Source organism: Oncorhynchus gorbuscha, linkage group LG26 (assembly GCF_021184085.1).
Source record: "Oncorhynchus gorbuscha isolate QuinsamMale2020 ecotype Even-year linkage group LG26, OgorEven_v1.0, whole genome shotgun sequence".
Classification (NCBI taxonomy): Eukaryota; Metazoa; Chordata; class Actinopteri; order Salmoniformes; family Salmonidae; genus Oncorhynchus; species Oncorhynchus gorbuscha.
In genome coordinates this window covers 22053742-22075366 of record NC_060198.1, presented here as the reverse complement: position 1 = coordinate 22075366, position 21625 = coordinate 22053742, and the positions used below count along the sequence as shown (strand labels likewise).

Here is a 21625-nt window from a genome sequence, read left to right as displayed (position 1 = left end):
GGGCGTTGCTGCATCTGCAAGAACCCCTCTTAGAGACCGACTGCCTTTAAAAAGCAACGCATCACTTTTACAACAGGCTATTATCGATATGAGTCGTAAAAAGTTATTATAGTGTAAAAATTTACTACAAAGTGTAAATATAATAATTTTTCGTCATAAAGTCTCGTCTAAAACGGAGTTTCGAATATCCGTTTGTCACAACGGGTACGTCCCTTGAAAGCTTTTCTGAAAAGCAAGGTCTTGAGCTGTGCCTTTAAGAGAGGACAGAGATTCTTCAGCCCTAATAGTGTCTAAGTGCGTGTCACAGCCGTGGAGCAGCGCAACTGAAAACCATCTCCCATAGTTTTTAGTCTGCTGCAGGGAGACGAACCTGGAGTAGCGAAGGGTGCGTCTGGAGCAGGATGGCAGATTGAGGTCAGACAGGTACTTGGTTTCAGAGTTGTGGATAGCTTGGTAGGTGTGACCCAGGATTTTGTAGTCCATGCGTGAGCATATGGGGAGCCAGTGGAGGTTGAGCAGCACTGAAATGATGTGCTAGTGGTGGAGCTGTGGGTGAGGACACGTGGAGCAAAGTTTTGGACATATTGTAGCCAGTTCGGGGACTTGGCAGATGTGCCAACCAAAAGGGCATTACAATAGTCCAGACTGGATGAAATAAAGTCGTGGATGAGTTGCTCAGCAGGTTTTAAAAAATTTATTTCACCTTTATTTAACCAGGTAGGCCAGTTGAGAATCAGTTCTCATTTATAACTGCAACCGGGGGTAGAGACAGTTTCAGGTTGGATATTCCACAGATATATGTCTGTAGTCTTCCTTACGTCCACCAACAGCAGTTAGGGACCGTCAACATAGTGACAAATCCAATTTAAATAACCATTACTCCTAAAACGTTCAAAACTGGTTCCAGCTAACCCGATGGTAACCCAGCTAACCCGATGTTTATTTACATCTCGCACTATTTTCAATTATTTATTTACATTTTTGAATTTCAATAGCTCATTGGTCATTTGACCAACTGGACTCAAACAAGGTTCAGAATGTTCACTGACTACCCTTCTATATTGCACACCCTTTAGTTTTTCCATTTTCATCTCACAAGATCTTACATGAATTTGTCTAAATTTAACATTTCAATAGCTCCTTGGTCATGTGACCTACCAACCTCAAACAAGGTTCAGAATGTCAACTGACTATACCTTCATATTGCACGCTCTGATGTTTGTTTACTTTCATATCATGCTATTAGACTTAAATCTGTAAGTGTTGCAGGCCTTGATTTCACACGGCAATAACCATCTTTCACATGGACACTGAAAAGATCTGCAGATGGCTGTATGTGGTATGGATCAAGGACAGGAGAGGTGTTCAAAGCAGAGATGCTTTCATGAAAACAATGTTCCACATGCTCTTTTTAATCACAGTAATAGGAAGTGATTTGTCAGTCAGAGTGAGCTTGATAAGGTGAAAGAATCATTTTCATAGCATCACTTTCATACACTGTACATTAAGACAAATCCTTCTACGTTGAGAATTAAAACATAGTTTACATAACCTGATAATGACCTGATATTTGAGTGCATTCACAACAAGCCACCTGCAGACAACTTACAAAATGCAATAGTGCATTTGAGGGTTCGTTTTTCTGATGAAAATAGTTATTTGATGCATGGCCTACTATTTCTAACTGAAAAAAATAAATTCCTACGTCTTTTGTGAGTAAAATCCTTTTTCCAAAATTGATTTAGGTACATTTTTGTGAAGAGGTATGAGGGTTGTGATATGGGTCATTTAATAGTAAAATCATTTAAGGGATCAATACATTTCTATATTGCTTCCCCAGTGCACAGTCTAGCAGTCTGACTAAAGTGCCAGAGGTATGAGGAGAGACATCCTCCTTTGTATTTATGGGAACAAATATTTCCTAGCACTTTGGATCCTATTCTTGGACAGTTTGAAGACACAATGCATTAATACAAAAAAAGACATTACTGACCATGAGTAACCTCAACCTTGTGGGTCTGTGGATGTTTGGGCCAATAAAGTGCCAACTGAATTCTACCAGTGACTAGTCTTTCATGCCCCTATGAACGGGGACACGGGGACACATGGCAATATTATATATTATAATAGTTTTTTACTGGAGTACACTAAACCCTAATTGGTGCTCTTTTCTTGACACTTAGTAGCAGTTTACTAGATAAGAAGTCAAGAAGATCGAAAAGTAGATTGTTGTAAGGGTGTATTACGTCCTGTGCTGACCACATTGTCATATCCATACTGGATTCTGAGTGGTAAAATCATAGCTGAAAAATGCCTCTATATCTGTGTATACATTTTCCCCCAAGTCAGAACTGCCAAAGTTGCAATCTTGCTGCAGAGTTCTGTCATGCTATTCAGGTCTGTGCCCAAACAGTTTGAGCTTCTCCTTTTAAAAATCCACCGTTCCAGAAATAAGTCTCTCACTGTTGCCGCTTGTTACAGACCCCAGCTGTACCCTGGACCCCATATGTGAATTAATTGCCCCCCATTTATCTTCAGAGTTTGTACTGTTAGGTGACCTAAACTGGGATATGGTTAACACTCCGGCCGTCCAACAATCTAAGCTAGATGCCCTTAATCTCACCCAAATTTTCATGGAACCTACCAGGTACAACCCCAAATCCGTAAACACGGCACCCTCATAGATATCATCCTGACCAACCTGTCCTCTAAATACACCTCTGCTGTCTTCAACCAGGATCTCAGCGATCACTGCCTCTGCCTGCGCCCGTAATGGGTCCGCGGTCAAACGACCACCCCTCATCACAGTCAAACGCTCCCTAAAACTCTTCAGCGAGTAGGCCTTTCTAATTGACCTGGCCTGGGGATCCTGGAAAGATATTGACCTCATTCCGTCAGTAGAGGATGCCTGGTTATTCTTTAAGTGCTTTCCTCACTATCTTAAATAAGCATGCCCCATTCAAAAAATGTAGAACTAAGAACAGATATAGCCCTTGGTTCACCCCAGACCTGACTGCCTTTGTCCAGCACAAAAACATCCTGTGACGTACTGCATTAGCATCGAATAGCCCCCGCGATATGCAACTTTTCAGGGAAACTAGGAACTTATTGGCAGACTCAACAGCCTTGGTTTCTCAAATGACTGCTTCGCCTGGTTCACCAACTACTTCTCATATAGAGTTCAGAGTGTCAAATTGGAGGGCCTGTTGTCCGGACCTCTGGCAGTCTCTATGGGGGTGTCACAGGGTTCAATTCTCGGGTCGACTCTTTTCTCTGTATACATCAATAATGTTGCTCTTGCGGCTGGTGATTCTCTGATCCACCTCTACGCAGACTAAATTATTCTGTATATTTCTGCCCCTTCTTTGGACACTGTATTAACTAACCATACAACTCTCCTTCCATGGCCTCCAACTGCTCTTAAGTGCAAGTAAAACAAAATGCATGCTCTTCAAACGATCGCTGCCCACAACTGCCCGCCCGCCTAGCATCACTACTCTGGACGGTTCTGACTTAGAATATGTGGACAACTACAACAAATACCGAGGTGTCTGGCTAGACTGTGAACTCTCCTTCCAGACTCATATTAAGCATCTCCAATCCAAAATTTAATCTAGAATTGGCTTCCTATTTCGCAAAAAAAAGCATCCTTCACTCATGCTGCCAAACATACCCTCATAAAACTGACTATCCTACCCGTCCTTGACAAAATAGCCTCCAACACTCTAGTCAGCAAATTGGATGCGTCACCAAAGCCCCATATACTACCCACCACTGCGACATGTATGCTCTCGTTGGCTGGCCCTCGCTTCATATTTGTCGCCAAACCCACTGGCTCCAGGTCATCTGTAAGTACTTGCTAGGTAAAGCCCCACCTTATCTCAGCTCACTGGTCACCATAGCAGCACCCACCCGTATCACGCGCTCCAGCAGGTATATTTCACGGGTCACCCCTAAAGCCAATTCCTCACTTGTCTGCCTTTCCTTCCAGTTCTCTGCTGCCAATGACTGGAACGAACTGCAAAAATCACTGAAGCTGGAGACTCATATCTCCCTCACTATCTTTAAGCATCAGCTATCAGAGCAGCTTACAGATCATTGCATCTGTAAATAGCCCATCTGTAAATAGCCCATCCAATTACCGCATCCCCATATTGTTATTTTATTTATATATTTTTTATTTTTTGCTCCTTTGCATCCCAGGATCTCTACTTGCACATTCATCTTCTGCACATCTATCACTCCAGTGTTTATTTGCGAAATTGTAATTATTTCGCCACTACAGCCTATTTATTGCCTTATACCTCCCTAATCTTATTTCAATTGCACACAATTGTATGTAGACTTTTCTATTGTGTAGGTCACATGACCAATGAGCTATTGAAATTCGAATGTAAAAAAGGTTTGTATTTTGTTTACTAATTCAACTGGGAATACAAAATGCTGCTCATATTTCCACATGTTTATTAGCTTTGGAAAGATAATTAATGTCCAAATCATGAAAATTAGACCTGTGCAATGTTGTGCGCAACTTATCCAACATAATGACACTTATTTACATTTACATTTAAGTCATTTAGCAGACGCTCTTATCCAGAGCGACTTACAAATTGGTGCATTCACCTTATGACATCCAGTGGAACAACCACTTTACAATAGTGCATCTAAATCTTAAAGGGGGGGGGTGAGAGGGAATACTTATCCTATCCTAGGTATTCCTTAAAGAGGTGGGGTTTCAGGTGTCTTCGGAAGGTGGTGATTGACTCCGCTGTCCTGGCGTCGTGAGGGAGTTTGTTCCACCATTGGGGGGCCAGAGCAGCGAACAGTTTTGACTGGGCTGAGCGGGAGCTGTACTTCCTCAGTGGTAGGGAGGCGAGCAGGCCAGAGGTGGATGAACGCAGTGCCCTTGTTTGGGTGTAGGGCCTGATCAGAGCCTGGAGGTACTGAGGTGCCGTTCCCCTCACAGCTCCGTAGGCAAGCACCATGGTCTTGTAGCGGATGCGAGCTTCAACTGGAAGCCAGTGGAGAGAACGGAGGAGCGGGGTGACGTGAGAGAACTTGGGAAGGTTGAACACCAGACGGGCTGCGGCGTTCTGGATGAGTTGAAGGGGTTTAATGGCACAGGCAGGGAGCCCAGCCAACAGCGAGTTGCAGTAATCCAGACGGGAGATGACAAGTGCCTGGATTAGGACCTGCGCAGCTTCCTGTGTGAGGCAGGGTCATACTCTGCGGATGTTGTAGAGCATGAACCTACAGGAACGGGCCACCGCCTTGATGTTAGTTGAGAACGACAGGGTGTTGTCCAGGATCACGCCAAGGTTCTTAGCGCTCTGGGAGGAGGACACAATGGAGTTGTCAACCGTGATGGCGAGATCATGGAACGGGCAGTCCTTCCCCGGGAGGAAGAGCAGCTCCGTCTTGCCGAGGTTCAGCTTGAGGTGGTGATCCGTCATCCACACTGATATGTCTGCCAGACATGCAGAGATGCAATTCGCCACCTGGTCATCAGAAGGGGGAAAGGAGAAGATTAGTTGTGTGTCGTCTGCATAGCAATGATAGGAGAGACCATGTGAGGTTATGACAGAGCCAAGTGACTTGGTGTATAGCGAGAATAGGAGAGGGCCTAGAACAGAGCCCTGGGGGACACCAGTGGTGAGAGCGCGTGGTGAGGAGACAGATTCTCGCCACGCCACCTGGTAGAGAGAGTCAAAGGATGCAGAGAGGGAGGAGAGGAGGGTTGAGGAGGCAGAATCAGGAGATAGGTTGGAGAAGGTTTGAGCGGAGGGAAGAGATGATAGGATGGAAGAGGAGAGAGTAGCGGGGGAGAGAGAGCGAAGGTTGGGACGGCGCGATACCATCCGAGTAGGGTCAGTGTGGGAGGTGTTGGATGAGAGCGAGAGGGAAAAGGATACAAGGTAGTGGTCGGAGACTTGGAGGGGAGTTGCAATGAGGTTAGTGGAAGAACAGCATCTAGTAAAGATGAGGTCGAGCGTATTGCCTGCCTTGTGAGTAGGGGGGGAAGGTGAGAGGGTGAGGTCAAAAGAGGAGAGGAGTGGAAAGAAGGAGGCAGAGAGGAATGAGTCAAAGGTAGACGTGGGGAGGTTAAAGTCACCCAGAACTGTGAGAGGTGAGCCGTCCTCAGGAAAGGATCTTATCAAGGCATCAAGCTCATTGATGTACTCTCCGAGGGAACCTGGAGGGCGATAAATGATAAGGATGTTAAGCTTGAAAGGGCTGGTAACTGTGACAGCATGGAATTCAAAGGTGGCGATAGACAGATGGGTAAGGGGAGAAAGAGAGAATGACCACTTGGGAGAGATGAGGATCCCGGTGCCACCACCCCGCTGACCAGAAGCTCTCGGGGTGTGCGAGAACACGTGGGCGGACGAAGAGAGAGCAGTAGGAGTAGCAGTGTTGTCTGTGGTGATCCATGTTTCCGTCAGTGCCAAGAAGTCGAGGGACTGGAGGGAGGCATAGGCTGAGATGAACTCTGCCTTGTTGGCCGCAGATCGGCAGTTCCAGAGGCTACCGGAGACCTGGAACTCCACGTGGGTCGTGCGCGCAGGGACCACCAGATTAGGGTGGCCGCGGCCACGCGGTGTGGAGCGTTTGTATGGTCTGTGCAGAGAGGAGAGAACAGGGATAGACAGACACATAGTTGACAGGCTACAGAAGAGGCTACGCTAATGCAAAGGAGATTGGAATGACAAGTGGACTACACGTCTCGAATGTTCAGAAAGTTAAGCTTACGTAGCAAGAATCTTATTGACTAAAATGATTAAAATGATACAGTACTGCTGAAGTAGGCTAGCTGGCAGTGGCTGCGTTGTTGACTTTGTAGGCTAGCTGGCAGTGGCTGCGTTGTTGACACTACACTAATCAAGTCGTTCCGTTGAGTGTAATAGTTTCTTCAGTGCTGCTATTCGGGGGCTAGCTGGCTAGCTAGCAGTGTTGTTTACGTTACGTTGCGTTAAGAGAACGACAATAGCTGGCTAGCTAACCTAGAAAACCGCTCTAGACTACACAATTATCTTTGATACAAAGACGGCTATGTAGCTAGCTATGTAGCTAGCTACGATCAAACAAATCAAACCGTTGTACTGTAATGAAATGAAATGAAAATGTGATACTACCTGTGAATGCGACCGGGTTGTTGAGTGCGAAGTTCTATTCGGAAGACGTTGGCTAGCTGTTGGCTAGCTAGCAGAGTCACCTACGTTAAGGACGACAAATAGCTGGCTAGCTAACCTCGGTAAATTAAGATAATCACTCTAAGACAACACACTCTAAACTACACAATTATCTTGGATACGAAGACAGCAAAGACAGCTATGTAGCTAGCTAACACTACACTAATCAAGTCGTTCAGTTGAGTGTAATAGTTTCTACAGTGCTGCTAATCGGTGGACGTTTGCTAGCTGGCTAGCTGCTGGGCAGAGCAGTGAAGACTACGTTAGGACGACGAAATACGATAATTACGCAATTATCTTTGATACAAAGACGGCTATGTAGCTAGCTAAGAAGAAATTGCTAAGATTAGACAAATCAAACCGTTGTACTATAATGAAATGTAATGAAATGTAATGAAAAAGTTATACTACCTGCGGAGCGAAATGCCGATGCGACCGCTCGCTCCAACCCGGAAGTTAAAAAAACTGTCACCAAACACACAAAGGTGTGTAGTACACATTTAGTTGAGAGTTACTTTGTTGTGGGGAAAATTGGGGGGCGACAATACCTAAAAAGAAGTATTGTTCCTACAGTCTTGGTTCTTAGTCCTCTTCCCAGGTTAAATAACGGAACATTTAAAACAAATTCACTGCTGTGATGATAGCTGCTGTGAATTACAGTATGAATTGCAGTAACAAGAAAAACAGGGTACAATAGCAGCTAGGTCACGTCTAGTGCTAATTAATGCTTAGAGAAGATGGGCAATAATAGTAATGAGCTTTTTTGGTTTTCAAATACTCTGGGTCTGTCTTTAGATTTACAAGCTACACCCACCTGATGGCCTTCTGGCAATTGATTGAGCGGGCAGCATAGACCAAGTTTATAAGAGTCACAAGCAAGTGTTACTCGAAGAAGAGGGACAACTTCATGAAATACTTAAGAGAGTATTATTTGACCTTACTGTAATTGTTAAACATCATTTACTTTTTGTTATTGTTTCAATATGCTTTGTGTTGTAGTCACGACAGCAAACTTTACTAGGCATGTTGTCAACTAGCACGACTAAGGTAAGTGACAACTGGTTTCCGTTTCCTGTGTAACATCAATATTGCTACAGTTATGGACCGAATATAAGGACTATATTGTACTAAAATGGTTCTTTACCTTCAGACACTGCCATTGTAACCAATGTGAAATGGCTAGCTAGTTAGCGGATTGTGCGCTAATAGCATTTTAATTGGTGACGTCACTCGCTCTGAGACCTTGAAGTAGTTGTTCCCCTTGCCATGCAAGGGCGGAAGCTTTCGTGGAGCGATGGGTAACGATGCTTCGTGGGAGGCAGTTATTGATGTGTGCAGAGGGTCCCTGGTTTGAGCCAAGGTAGGGGTGAGGAGAGGGACGGAAGCTATACTGTTACACCATCAATCAATGGGTTCTTCTTCTTTATGACTCATCTGTCACTGGGTCTGAAGCAGAAGGATTTGGCCCATCGGTTCAAAATTGACAGTGAATCGGATTATCATCTCTTGGGCCAACTTCCTCTACTGTCTGCTTGGATAAGCACGGATATGGATCCCCAAGGAAACCATCAAAACCCACCTGCCACCTGAGTTCAAGGACTATCCAGACACCCAGGTAGTGATTGACTACACTGAACTCTGCTGCCAGACACCATCTTCACTACTACTGCAGATTGAGATGTTTTCTTCCTACAAGTCACACTGTACCTTTAAGGGCATGTTGGGAACGTCACCACATGGAGCTGTCACTTTTGTGTAATCGTTGTATGCTGGACCTGTGAGTGACAAGGAGATCTTCAAGCAGTCTAGAATGATTTCCATACTCAACACTGACATGGCCATTATGGTGGATAAGGGCTTTCTCGTAGATGACATTGTTCCCTGCAAGGTCTGCCGTCCAGCCTTTCTGTCAAGACGCACACAGATGCCAGCGCAATAACATCGACAGTGAGACAGACCTGCCCAGCAGCTCCGACTTTGTTTACAAAAGACTACACAAGAAATACTGCACAAAACACCTTAGATAAAATTACACAACTAAAACATCCTCTGCAAAAACGTCTTAATGAATTAATTACAGATTTCTTGAGTTTGTATTAATTCGGGTGATTTTGAGGAAGTGAAAAAGGCTACCACTTCTACAGTGACTCATGAGGGACAAATATCATTAACCAAACATGGGAATGATCAGGAGACTTGGTCCGTGTGCTTTTGGATAATTCCTTTTATCTCGGCAAGGCCAAAAAGAGGAAACTAATAGTTTTAGAATTTTTCTAGTTAAAAACCAAAACGAAAACCAGGTGTCAACTCATTATCTTCTTTATGGTGTCCAAATTGGGAATAGACTAACAGAAAACAAATAAAAACAACATTTATCAAATGTGTTTTGTTTTGTTCATACCTGGAAATACACACCCCTAATAATATTCATGGATGGTGTATGTTTACAGTCTGGGTTGAGCTGCAGTGTCATTAGCACAGAGAAAGTTGTGTGACAGCCAGGTAGATAAAAATAGTAATGTTAGCTAAGATGCTTAAATTATCATGAAGTTGGCATGCCAATAGAAGGAACTCAACAACAACTGAAAAAAGTTGGCTAGCACCAACTTGCTGGCTAGCGTTAGCCGGCAAATGTTACTGCTGACTAGCTAGCAAGCTGGCTAACTGACTGTCTAGCAGGTTGGCTAGCTAGTCATGCTAACTAGTGGAAGTAAGTTAGTCCCTCATGCTAGCTATTAGTAGCTAGCTAGTGGAATTAAGTTAGTCCCTCAACTTGCTACATGATTAAGCTGCCCGGCCAGAGGTACCTGCTGCAGAAAGCTGAAATTTCTACATTACATTCTGTAGCTAACTTATCTTCTGTCTGGCTGGTGCTTACTTTTTGAGTAGACTAATAATGCACTGCAGATACTGTAAATGGTTACCTAACTGTCCCTTTGCATATATATTTTACACATTCAATTCAACAATATCCAATCAGGCAGTACATGGAGGGACCTGATCAGTGATCCTAGATCAGCAATGCTACCCTGAGACACTGTGAATAGACTTAGATCTTCAAATCAAAATCAAATCCAATTTATTTATATAGCCGTTTGTACATCAGCTGATATCTCAAAGTGCTGTACAGAATCCCAGCCTAAAACCCCAAACGGCAAGCAATGCAGGTGTTGAAGCACGTTGGCTAGGAAAAACTCCCTAGAAAGGCCAAAACCTAGGAAGAAACCTAGAGAGGAACCAGGCTATGAGGGGTGGCCAGTCCTCTTCTGGCTTTGCCGGGTGGAGATTATAAACAGAACATGGCCAAGATGTTCAAATGTTCATAAATGACCAGCATGGTCAAATAATAGGTCTGGGACAGGTAGCACGTCCGGTGAACATGTAAGGATTCCATAGCCGCAGGCAGAACAGTTGAAACTGGAGCAGCAACACGGCCAGGTGGACTGGGGACAGCAAGGAGTCATCATGCCAGGTAGTCCTGAGGCATGGTCCAAGGGCTCAGGTCCTCCGAGAGAGAGAAAGAAAGAGAGAATTATAGAGAGCATGCTTAACTTCACACAGGGCACCGGATAAGACAGGAGAAGTACTCCAGATATAACAAACTGACCCTAGCCCCCTGACACATAAACTACTGCAGGATAAATACTGGAGGCTGAGACAGGAGGGGTCAGGAGACATTGTGGCCCCATCCGATGATATCCCCGGACAGGGCCAAACAGGAAGGATATAACCCCACACCACTAGAGGGATATCTTCAACCACCAACTTACCATCCTGAGACATGCCGAGTATAGCCCACAAAGATCTCCGCCACGGCACAACCCAAGGGGGGGCGCCAACCCAGACAGGAAGATCACATCAGTGACTCAACCCACTCAAGTGACGCACCCCTCCTAGGTACGGCATGAAAGAGCACCAGTAAGCCAGTGACTCAGCCCCAGTAATTAGTGTTAGAGGCAGAGAATCCCAGTGGAAAGAGGGGAACCAGTCAGGCAGAGACAGCAAGGGCGGTTCGTTGCTCTAGAGCCTTCACACTCCTGGGCCAGACTACACTCAATCATATGACCCACTGATATGAGTCTTCAGTAAAGACTTAAAGGTTGAGACCGAGTTTGCGTCTCTCACATGGGTAGGCAGACCATTCCAAAAAAATGGAGCTCTATAGGAGAAAGCCCCGCCTCCAGCTGTTTGCTTAGAAATTCTAGGGACAATTAGGAGGCCTGCATCTTGTGACCGTAGCGTACATGTAGGTATGTACGGCAGGACCAAATCAGAGAGATAGGTAGGAGCAAGCCCATGTAATGCTTTGTAGGTTAGCAGTAAAACCTTGAAATCAGCCCTTGCCTTGACAGGAAGCCAGTGTAGGGAGGCTAGCACTGGAGTAATATGATACATTTTTTTGGTTCTAGTCAGGATTCTAGCAGCCGTATTTAGCACTGAAGTTTATTTAGTGCTTTCTCCGGGTAGCCGGAAAGTAGAGCATTGCAGTAGTCTAACCTAGAAGTAACAAAAGCATGTATACATTTTTCTGCATAATTTTTGGACAGAAAGTTTCTGATTTTTGCAATGTTACATAGATGGAAAAAAGCTGTCCTTGAAACAGTCTTGATATGTTCGTCAAAAGAGAGATCAGGGTCCAGAGTAACGCCGAGGTCCTTCACAGTTTTATTTGAGATGACTGTACAACCATTAAGAGTAATTGTCAGATTCAACAGAAGATCTCTTTGTTTCTTGGGACCTAGAACAAGCATCTCTGTTTTGTCCAAGTTTAAAAGTAGAAAATTTGCAGCCATCCACTTCGTTATGTCTGAAACACAGGCTTCTAGCTAGGGCAATTTTGGGGCTTCACCATGTTTCATTGAAATGTACAGCTGTGTGTCATCTGCATAGCAGTGAAAGTTAACATTATGTTTTTGAATAACATCCCCAAGAGGTAAAATATATAGTGAAAACAATATAGTGGTCCTAAAACAGAACCTTGAGGAACACCGAAATTTACAGTTGATTTGTCAGAGGACAAACCATTCATAGAGACAAACTGATCTTCCTTGAATTGTATATGTGTAAGTAACTGGGGGTGGGGAGAGGATTGTACTGCAGATGTTTGTGGTGGCCTGGCTGGTCATTTGCTAGTAGGCTGTAGCCTCAGGCCTTTGCCTCTTAAATATTTAACATATATCTGTCACGCCTTGGTCATTATATTTTGTGTTTTTGGTATATGTTGGGTGTTTGTTCCTGTCTTAGTGTTGTAGTCACCAGATAGGCTGTAATAGGTTTCACGTTTCATTTGTTGTTTTCATATACAGTTATTTCATGTACCGCGATTATTTTCATTAAAGTCATGAGTAACCTACACGCTGCATTTCGGTCTGACTCTCTTCATACAACAGACGAACGTCGTTACAGAAACACCCACCACTCACAGACCGAGCAGCGTGTGAACTGGCAGGATCTGAGGGAAGACGTGTTGGATGGTAAAGGTTGTTACACTTGGGAGGAGATATTGGCCGGAAGAAATCGCCTCCCATGGGAACAGGTGGAGGCACTAAGGAGAGCAGAGGCAGCGGGAGATAGGAGCCGACAATACGAGGGAACACGGTTGGCAAGGAAACCGGAAAAGCAGCCCAAGAAAATTATTGGGGGGGAGCTAGAAGGGAGAATAGTTATGCCAGGTAGGAGACCTGCGCATACTCCCTGTGCTCACCGTTGGGCTAGAGAGACCGGGCAGGCACCGTGTTATGCTATGGAGCGCACAGTGTTTTCAGTGCGGGAGCATAGCCCGGTGCGGCACATACCAGCTCTTCCTATTGGCCGGGCTAGAGTGGGCATCGAGCCAGGTAAGCTTGGGCAGGCTCGGTCCTCAAGAGCTCCAGTGCGCCTGCACGGTCCGGTCTATCCAGAGCCACCTCTACACACCAGTCCTCCGGTAGCAGCTCCCCGCACCAGGCTTCCTGTGCGTGTCCTAGATCCAGTACCACCAGTTCCAGCACCACGCACCAGGCCTCCAGTGCGCCTCGCCTGTTCAGCGCAGCCAGCGCTTTTCTCCTCTCCTGCGCTGTTGGAGTCTCCCGCCTGTTTAGCGCAGCCAGAGCTTTTCTCTTCTCCTGCGCTATCGGAGTCTCCCGCCTGTTTAGCGCAGGCAGAGCCTTTCTCCTCTCCTGCGCTGCCGGAGTCTCCTGTCTGTCCAGCGCCGCCAGTGCTCCCAGTCTGCCCAGTGCTCCCAGTCTGCCCAGTGCTCCCAGTCTGCCCAGTGCTCCCAGTCTGCCCAGCGCCGCCAGTCGGCCCAGCGTCGCCAATCTGCCAGGATCCGCCAGAAGTGCCAGTCTGCCAGGATCCGCCAGAAATGCCAGTCTGCCAAGATCTTCTAGATCGGCCAGACAACCTGAATCATCCAGTTCCACCAGCCAGCCAGGATTTACCGGAGCCTACTACCTGCCTGAGCTTCCTCTCAGTACTGAGCTTCCTCTCTGTCCTGAGCTGCGCCTCTGTCCCGAGCTGCCCCTCTGTCCCGAGCTGCCCCTCTGTCCCGAGCTGCCCCTCTGTCCCGAGCTGCCCCTCGGTCCCGAGCTGCCCCTCGGTCCCGAGCTGCCCTCGGTCCCGAGCTGCCCCTCAGTTATGTGGGGATCAGGGTGAGGACTATTAGGCCATGGTCGGCAGAGAAGGTGGATAATCCCAGGACGCGTAGGGGAGGAACTAGGACATTTATGGAGTGGGGTCCACGTCCCGAGCCAGAACCGCCACCATGGACAGACGCCCACCCGGACCCTCCCTATGCTCTTGAGGTGCGTCCCGGAGTCCGCACCTTAGGGGGGGGGGTTCTGTCACGCCTTGGTCATTATATTTTGTGTTTTTGGTATATGTTGGGTGTTTGTTCCTGTCTTAGTGTTGTAGTCACCAGATAGGCTGTAATAGGTTTCACGTTTCGTTTGTTGTTTTCATATACAGTTATTTCATGTACCGCGATTATTTTCATTAAAGTCATGAGTAACCTACACGCTGCATTTCGGTCTGACTCTCTTCATACAACAGACGAACGTCGTTACAATATCTGTTGCAGTAATTCTGAAAAACATTTTTATTTTATAGCAGAGTGAACAAATGGGAACATTTGTGCAATCAAAAGGGAATATTCAGACCACACCATCAACTGTATATGTGAGTGACAGACTGGGCTCAACATTAACTACTTAGTATAACACTTGAACTTTGCATGTCACATGTGTATGGATCACAATAGGTCATATCTAGTATCCATTAAAGCGACATTCACAATGCAAATTCAGTAAATTTCATAAATTTTGACATTTGCTCAGTACTTGAAGGGATGTGGCCAGTAGTGAATAGATGTGTAAAGACAAAGTAATATCATGAAATCAAATATTGTCTTAGCTTGTAACTTATAAAATATTCAATTTGATTTGGGATCAGAGATAAAATGTAGAAATTAAAATCAGCCATTCCAGCTAAAAGTCATTTACAACCTTAACCATGTCTACACTGTATTTCTGATCAATTTGATGTTATTTTAATGGGCAAAAACATGTTTTTCTTTCAAAAACAAGGACATTTCTAAGTGACCCCAAACTTTTGAACGGTAGTGTATATCGCCCTACCATTTCCAAAAGGGAATGTTGTGAAAATGGTTGGATATCCTTTTCATTGGTTGGTTGTTGTGTTATCATTAAAACAGCGCCCACTTTCAGTGTGACACTAAAGCCTTAACCCACATTATAGCTAAACGTATTTGTCATCGCTCATAGTTAGATGTGTCTTGTATTTCTGAGTCTTGGATCTTCCTCACACAAGTAGACTTGATATCAGGGGGAAGTGCAACATTTCAAAACAAAGCTCTCACTGTAGATTTGCCATTTAAAAAGACAAGCGAGAGTTTGCAGTGATTTGATGTAGTGGTTTCCCATCATTCTGCCCCTAGCCTCCTATACCCCCCAGGAAGTCATTCTTGGTGAAGTCGTCCACTGCCATCGGGTCCTATGACCTCCCATCCTTACAGGTGGATTCAGACAGCCAAGAGGAAAACGCATCAACGGTAAGGATGATGCCAGAAGGCAAATGGCCAATTTTTCAAATCCTTCTTTGACAGTGTTAAAGGTTTTTGCATTGCATTTGATAGAATTATAGGGACAATGGAAGCCCATGGGATAGCCAGACACCAGGGTCTGCCAGGTCAAGGAGCCGGTCCCCCTTTCGGCCAAACTTTGTGACTGCTAGTGACCTACGGCCTCAGATGTCAGAGCCCCAGGTGAGTAGAAGCCAAGTGAGTTCAAATGCAGGACAGCACTAACCTCTTCCCCATACTCAATTGCTATGACAGCACTAAAAAATGTATGATTTAAAGACATGAAGAAATGCACCTTATACTGTTGTATGGAGGAGACCTGGGTTTCAAAACTCTGGTTGGTCACAATAGCTACATTATCATTTAATTCATCCTAATGGGCTGTAACAGTAAGTACTTATTATTCATATTATAATAATAATACTAATTTGGGAAGGTGCTTGTATTTGTCTTGATACACAAAAGTGTGTAATAGAAATGTATTTATTATTTTTGGCATATCCCAACTTCCCCTGAGACACACCCGCAGGGAGTAGAGAATCAATGGTGATTGTACAGCGCGCATGGAGCAATTAGGGTTAAGTGCCTTGCTCAAGGGCACGGTGGCAGATTTTTTAAATGTTTTGTTTTACCTTGTCATCTCAGGTATTCAAACCAGCAACCTTTCCATTACTGGCCCAAAGCTCTATGACACCACAACAGTCTATATACCGTTTAACTGCACATAATCGTGACTTTGTGATTTGTGTCTCAAATCTAACAGGAAGAAGTCAATCTGTGTACCAAATCTAGACTCAGCCAGCATTACCCCAGTATATGTCCCACTCAGAGCCCCTGGACAAGAGACAGAACCCAGGCTTCCCAGGCCTCTCCTGAAGCTACAGCAATGTGATGGATACCCAGGTGAGTCAACAACACTCTTCTCGTGTTTCATTACATCTCGGTTCTTCTAATCAGTTTTCCTGTCAGAACCAGCATAGAAGATGCTGCTGTGCAGAGGCTGGGGTCTCTTCCTCTTTTTCCCCTCTCATTCTTCCCTTTCTAGTCTGGCTCACTTTGATTTGCAGTTAATGTTCCAATTTGATTGATGAACTGTTTTGACAGACCTCCAATCAGACTGGCTCCCTAACAGACTATCAGAGCCCCCGTTTGAACCCCCGTCCTGTTCACCGCCCTCCAGTTCCTCCCAAGAACTATGGCACTCTTCTGAGGCCCTCTCCATCTGCAGGTGGGGACTATGACAATGTTGATAGATCTAAACTTGGAATGACTGAGAAGGTAAACCAAGAGAACCACTGAATAAGCCAGTATATAGTGTATACAGTAAGATCGCTTGAATAAAACAAATCAACCCACTACTCTTCGCTGTGGTTTAACACAGGCCTTCGACGGGTTTAGCAAAAAATAAGCCTTCCCCTTCTCCTCTCCCATGGCCTGTGAGACCCCCTCGGTCCCCCATGATGTCCCGCTCCTCTTCAGCCTCTTCAGAGTATGAGAGGACGCTACCAGAAATGCACCTACTACAGCCTCAGGTGAGAGAGAGTACTTCATATTCATTGCAAAGAAGAAAAGACATCAATGTTCACTGTTTTATCAGTGTAACTTTACTTTCTGTCAATCAGATATCTTTGCTTTCTTTGTATTGGTATAGGATTCCATAGAACGAAAGCACAGTCAGTCCCCTCGCCCTGTTCGACCACCAGCTCTACCCAAATCTGAACCCCTGTCCTTGTATGGGGGCTATGACGTCAATAGATCCCAGAGTCCGACGGTAAGCATCACTCAAGTTACTTTTTATGCCCTCATATCAATTCGCAACTAACATCGCTTCTGGAATCGTACATGTTCAATAGCCCTCAAACACAGACAATGAGAGGTTGACTCACCCCTCACGGCCCCCACCATGGTCGGGAGGGCCCCCCTCCCACACCCGGTCTCATTCCCCCTCAGGGATTGGCCACACAACTCCAACCCCTGCTGCAGGAGAAAGCCGTACATGCCCCTGTCTCCAACTGGTGCTGACAGAAGCACAAACGCAGCTCACAACTATAGATACACACATGGTGCCATACACCATTTATTTATTGTGATATGATTTCATCTGAGGTGAAACAGATACTGCATGTGTGTGACAAAGACAGGGAAGTGTTCACAGTGAAATATAACTACCCCTATTTATGTTCCTTCCTTCCTGAAACTCAAAAAGTCCCCTTATGGTTATTAAATGTACTTGTGTCTTGTTGATTTGTTGTTCACATGTGAAAATGTGTTCTTGGGACACTTCACATGTGTAAGTGAAATTTCATGTGAAATCATTTGCAAACATGTTTTTGGAACATTTCACACCATGTTTTCACTATACTTAACTATACTTCACCATGATTTTATTGAGACCTCGATAATCAATGCACGGGCGCAAACCTCCCTTCTTCTTTACAAAAAATAAACTTGAAGAGACGGGAGAAATGGAGGGCTGAATGTACCCCTGATGCAGGGATTCAGAGACATATGTCTCCATAGCCACCATCTCCGCTTGTGACAGGGGACTTTCCACTGTAGTAGCACCAACGGAAACCCCTAAACACCTACCTGAACACTCTCGCAACCACCCCGTGAGAGACCTCTGTGGCCACGAAACAGTAGGGTTATGACAAGCTAACCAGGGTAGGCCCAGCACCACAGAATACGAAGGAGAATCAATAAGAAAAAGACTAAAATTTTCCCTGCGACCCCCCCCCTGCCTTATCATACTCAAAGGAGCGGTGGCCTCTCTGATAAACCCTGACCCTAATGGTCGACTATCTAAGGCATGAACGGGGAAAGGCATATTTACAGGAACAGGTCCTATTCTCAGTGCCTAAGCCAAAACCAGGCTTCACATGAGGTTTCCCCTCTTTCTGTTGCTGTTCACCTGCATTATTAGATGATCCATAATTTCAATTTGATCTAAAAACCTGTGTGTACCTATTTTAGTTTTTCAGCAGGAATTTGAAAGTCTAATGAGACGGATGAAGACAGTGGGATGTGGGTTAAACATTATTACCACAGATGTACAGTACCAGTCAAAAGTTAGGACACACTTACTCATTTCAGGGTTTTTCTTTACTTTTACTATTTTCTACATTGTAGAATAATAGTGAAGACATCATAACTATGAAATGACACATATGGAATCATGTAGTAACCAAAAAAAGTGTTAAACAAATCAAAATATATTATATTTTAGATTCTTCAAAGTAGCCACCCTTTGCCTTGATGACAGCTTTGCACACTCTTAGCATTCTCTCAACCAGCTTCATGAGGTAGTCACCTGGAATGCATTTCACTTAACAGGTGCGCCTTGAAAAAGTTAATTTGTGGAATTTATTTCTTTCTTAATGCGTTTGAGCCAATCAGTTGTGTTGTGACAAGGTAGGGATGGTATACAGAAGATAGCCCTATTCTATAAAAGAACAAGTCCATATTATGGCAAGAACATCTCAAATAAGCGAAGATAAATTTCAAGTGCAGTTGCAAAAACCATCCAGCGCTATGATGAAACTGGCTCTCATGAGGACCGCCACAGGAAGGGAAGACCCAGAGTTACCTCTGCTGCAGAGGATAACTTCGTTACAGTTACCACCCTCAGAAATTGCAGCCCAAATAAATGCTTTACAGAGTTCAAGTAACAGACAACATCAACTGTTCAGAGGAGAATGCGTGAGTCAGGCCTTCATGGTCAAATTGCTGCAAAGAAACCATTGCTAAAGGACACCGATAAGAAAAAGAGACGCCATCCCATCTGGTTTGCACTTAGTGGGACTGTCATTTGTTTTTCAACAGGACAATGACCCAACACACCTCCAGGCTGTGTAAGGTCTATTTGAGCAAAAATGAGAGTGATGGAGTGCTGCATCAGATGAGTTGGCCTGCACAATCACCCGACCTCAACCCAAATGCGATGGTTTGGGATGAGTTGAACTGCAGAGTGAAGGAAAAGCAGACAAAAAGTGCTCAGTATATGTGGGAACTTCAATCAATCAATCAAATTTGTTTATGAAGACATTTTTACATCCGCAGATGTCACAAAGTGCTATACAGAAACCCAGCCTAAAACCAGAAACAGCAAGCAACGCAGATGTAGAAGCATGATGGCTAGGAAAAGACTCATGGGAAAATATTCCAGGTGAAGATGGTTGAGAGAATGCCAAGAGTGTGCAAAGCTGTCAAAGGCAAAGGGTGGCTACTTTGAAGAATCTAAAATCTAAAATATATTTTGATTTAACATCTTTTAGTTACTACATGATTCTGTATGTGTTATTACATAGTCTTCACCATATGTGTTATGTCAATGTCTTCACTGTTATTTTACAATGTAGAACATAGTAAAAATAAAGAAACCTTAAAATGACTAGGTGTGTCCAAAGTAATGAATGGTACTGTATATTGCATTATTTGACACTACATTACATTGTATTTAATTCATTTTTGAGGATGAAAGAACGTGCAACTGTTCTTCTGTAAAAAATAAATTTAAAAAACTGTTCTCAGCTGTTAGGATGCAATATGTGACCATAGATTACTGAGAAAAAATACATTTGGTTTGTAATTGTGTATGTGTCTCTTTCAGGCTGGGAAAACATGCCTCCTTCATTTTATGGCCTCAGTCTAGAGGATGAAACCAGGTGAGACCTGACTAACCTCTTACTGTAGACATGTGGTTAATACACCATGATCTTACATCCAATACAGGCAGGCATACCATTTAATCAGCCCTCTGTCTTTCATTAAATCGGTCTTTCCATCCCACCAGGGAGTTCAACCAGAGGTGCCTCTATGTGAAAAATGGCCTCTGTCTGTTCAACTGCCTGCTAATGAAGCGTAACGATACCCTGCGAGGCCTTTTCACAGAGCTCAACGACCTCGCCGAGAAGCCGGACAAAGTGCAAAAAAACAAAACCATGGCTATCGTAGGGGGCACCACGGACGCCATGAGAGGGAAGGTGGCCGTTGTGGACATCGTCCTCACCCACATGACCATGTGTTCCTCCCTCATAGCCACAGCAATTGGGTGGGCATGGTGGCGTTGGGTAGTGGGATAGGCATCAAAGCGGCCATGGGCAACAACAAAATCAACTCTGTGGACCGGAAGATGCTGGAGGAGGTGGGTGCAGAAGTACAAAGCCGAGATAGCAGACTTGGAGTTGTGTCTTTGTTTCATCCACAGTGGGATGGCTGAGCTGAGGCGGTACAACTTCCACAGGCTGCATCATGCTGATCCTGAGGCCCTGCGGATAGCCAGGGTGCTGGAGGCAGCGCATCCTGGGTGTAATAAGTCCCAACAGTTGGGCATGAAGTCTGATCCTAAAGGGTTTGCCAGAGACATGGACCTGTATTATACTGACAAGGACAGCCAGAGGCTGAAAAGGGCTCTGAGACTAAGTTTGCAACCAGGATTCGTGGTGTGACCCAAGAGCTACAGGCGGAGCTCAATGAACTGCACCAAGTGTGGCAGACTTTCTCTCTAGCAGCCAGTAGATTTTGAGGTGTGTGTGCTGTCGTTAATGCAGTAAAGGTCTGGCAATGTTTTGGACACATACAAGATATTGTTTTTTTGAGGGAGGCTCGGAGGGAGGTGCTCATTTTTGAAGTGGGTTGCCCTATTGAAGCCTACATGAAGCCAGCCTTTGCTGACAAGTTACTGAAATGTCAGCCCCCGTGAACAGCCTCGGTTATCAGTGCAAACTTGCAGTGCTAGTATTTGGGAGTCTCAGCCAGGTACATAGGCTGACAGTACGTGGCTTTCAGATTGCAGGCGAGAATAGGACAACGGCAAAGCAGCGGTACTGCTCTGTGTCCGCTGTTTGGGCAGCCATGGTGCTTTCTGTATCCATAAGTCTCCATATATCCATGAACTTTGAAATGTTTGAATCCTCTCGACTGTAATGTGATATGTAGCTTCAAATAAATTATTTAAAATGTACGAGTATGAATGTGAAATGTTTTACTATGCAGTGTGTCCTGCTGAGAATATCCACAGGACATTTGATCTATATCCGATTTGTGAATTATCTGAATACTAAAAAGGACGTGCAATAAACTTTATTGAAAAGTTGTTGACTCACATAAATTATGTGATTAGTATAAGACATCACAGGATGATTTATAAAACTGGCCCCTGTTAACCCCCAATGTGCGGAATGATACGGTTTCCACTAGCTTCTATAGCCACAAAGTCAGATTCCACCGAAAAAAAATGGCTTTGGTCTTAATTTAAATTGAGGGATAAGGTATAAGGTTAGGAAGAGAATTTTAGAAGAATTTGTAGAAATGGGTGCGGTTTATGACTTTGTGGCTATAGAAGCTAGTGAGGACCTGT

General features: G+C 44.7%; 1 long non-coding RNA gene across 2 annotated transcripts; it reads left to right on the top strand.

Moving 5' to 3' along the window:
- The first annotated feature begins 289 nt into the window (after positions 1-289).
- On the top strand, positions 290-21281 carry LOC124015512. Of its 2 annotated transcripts, none has more exons than XR_006835172.1 (9): positions 290-423; positions 15124-15237; positions 15322-15450; positions 16031-16170; positions 16372-16495; positions 16649-16799; positions 16919-17038; positions 19877-19931; positions 20060-21281. It is a non-coding gene; the product is annotated as an uncharacterized LOC124015512 (long non-coding RNA). The 2 variants fall into 2 exon arrangements; XR_006835173.1 differs by having other exon boundaries at positions 305-414.
- Positions 21282-21625: the final 344 nt, after the last annotated feature.